This window comes from Populus trichocarpa, chromosome 9 (assembly GCF_000002775.5).
Source record: "Populus trichocarpa isolate Nisqually-1 chromosome 9, P.trichocarpa_v4.1, whole genome shotgun sequence".
NCBI classification, from domain to species: Eukaryota; Viridiplantae; Streptophyta; class Magnoliopsida; order Malpighiales; family Salicaceae; genus Populus; species Populus trichocarpa.
Genome location: NC_037293.2, coordinates 6,676,025 through 6,678,694, shown reverse-complemented (window position 1 = coordinate 6,678,694; position 2,670 = coordinate 6,676,025).

The window sequence follows — 2,670 nt, the reverse complement described above, 5'->3', positions numbered from 1 at the left end:
AGCATTCTTTTTATAAAATCCTTCATGATTCTTTTTAACATTTTTTATGCACGGTCTTTAATCTATTTTCTATTGAATGTATACATTAAATTTTAAATTCGTAATCAAAATATTACTTGTAAATAAAAAACATATTAATAGTATCTGCATATTTTATTTTTCTTATGTTAAAAAAAATTTAGTTCAACCTGTGATGAAGCACGAACTATTTAATTATCTAATTTGTTCTATATCATTTTAAGACCAGAATTCCAAGCTAGAACTATAAAAAAAACTAAATAAGAGCGGTGAATTATTATTCATTTTACTTTTGTACCACTCATGTATATTGTGGATTATAATAAATTTTTATTTAAAAAACAATGCTTCTTAAAAAAAACATGTTTTTTTTTTTCAAAATAAAAATGAAGTTTATGAAATAGAAAAATAGGTTTTTGATTAAACATATATATTTTCTTTTTTTAAGTTCAAATCATTATAGTTTTTATGATTTTTTTTATTATTGTTGCTTTTTAACAAAATTACATGAACTAGAATAAAATGGTTTTTTTTAAAAAAAATATATTTTCTCCATGATTTTATTTATTATTTTTCTTATGAAAGTCTCTTTTTATTATTATGTAATTAAATAAAAAATTAATTTCAAAATTCTTTTCGTGATAACTCGATAAACTTTACAAGTGATGTATCACAAGATTGCTAAAAAAGGAGCGAATTTCTCATTTATTTAATAATAGTGAATGAATTTATTCCATCGTCATTTCTTATAATGCAAGCAGGTAGGATTACGAGCCCAGCCCGTTCAAGCAGAAGCAGGTAGGATATAAAAAAATTTCAAACTTAAAAAAAAAAAAAAGTTTTTAAAACATAAAAACAAATGTGCTTTACATGTGAATCGCTGGCTTTGCGGCAATCTGTCCTAAATTATCTCAGGACCGGATTTCCTGGCTATCATTATGCCTCACGTGTTTGTTTTTAAAACAGAGGATGCATCACGTGGCCTGGTTTGATATTGTGTGCATTTTTCAACTGTCAAAATCCACTGGAGGAGATCCAATGTTAATGAAAACCCAATAATTAACTAACTTTAAGTAATAAAATAAATAAATAAAGGGAGTCAAAGATTTGAAGTCATTGCAGCGATCTGGTGACGTACATCACTTAAAAATTATTTTTTTATTTTAAATTTTATTTTAACATTTTAAAATTATTTTAATGTAATAATTTTTAAAATAATTTTAAAAAACAACTACTATTACAGTATCCAATAAACTAACACAGCTTCAATTCCCCACCCGTCATTTCCTACCAATCAAACACAATAAAACAAATAATAAAAAATTCAATCTCTTTAAAAACTTCTATACATCTCGACGAAATTAACAAAAGAGTTCAGGATCTTTTTGGATTTAGAAAACCATTCAAGCAAGCACCATCTCCAAGTAAACCTGTTGACATTATTCTCATTAAATAGCATTTTATAATTCCTTAATATCCAGCTTCAAGATCCCAGAATTAACATCATCTAGTCAAAGATCCATCACGATTCAGTGTTGCGGTGGCTTTTCTGTGCGCGCGAAGAATGTAGACATTAAAGGTGGTTTCTTTTAACAGTGAAAAATTAAATAAATTCTCAACCAATATATCTAAACCTAAAAACGTGAGGAATAAGACAATCCTAAGCACCAAGTCAATCCATTAAAGTTGTTAACCACTTGGATGATCCCTTCCAAAAAAACAAAAACAAAAAAAAAAAAGAAATTAAACTATTTTTCTCTCACAATTAATTTTTTTTTACAAATAAATTAACTAGTTGATGTTTTGTTGAGTTATTCAATTTGTTCTTGGTTGCCTTGCTTTCTTCTTTAAATAAAAAAGTTCAAGATAATTTTCAAACTCCAATAACTATTTCCTTACCTTATTCAATGTAACTTCTCCCACTTATTTCTTGTTTTAAGGTTTTTGTATCATATAGACTCTTTATATCTTTCATTCATCATTTACGTTCAAGTGATAAAATCCGATCTATAGTTAAATTTTGCTTGTTTTTCTTGATCATTCTTTGTAACTCTTTGATCAATCTTAGTGTATAACATGAAACTAAGCTAATTTATATGTGGATCTTCTTCCCTTATTATATCATTTTATGGAGAATGCAATAATAATAATAATTGATGCAAATATGAAAAAAGGATTAATTAGAAAGATTACTAGTTAAATTTTATTTGAAATAAAAAATATAAACACATGCTAATGATCCCGACCAAACCAATAAAAAAAATTCCTACAAAAGGCTGTTAATTGATAGCTATTTGAGGTAAAATCAATAAAATCTTGTCCTTGAAAAATTGGAAATTAAATTTGGGTAAAAAGTAAAAACCGTAGTTTAACCCCGTACGTGTTATTATCAATTATTCGATCCCCTCCTTATGTTAAAAAAAAAAATAGTCAATTTTCATTCTTTGTTGTCTATTTTATTTAAAAACAAAATTTCAATTTTTAACGTTTGTCAGTTATTATTGTCAACGGTGATGGCGTGAATTTCAAAAATTCATATATGTTTTATATATTGCAAATTAATAAATACATGCGGAGAGTCATGTCACTGCAAGACAGGACACTTCAGATCAGTCTCTTCAATTAAAATTATATGTCGATAGGAGTGTTTAG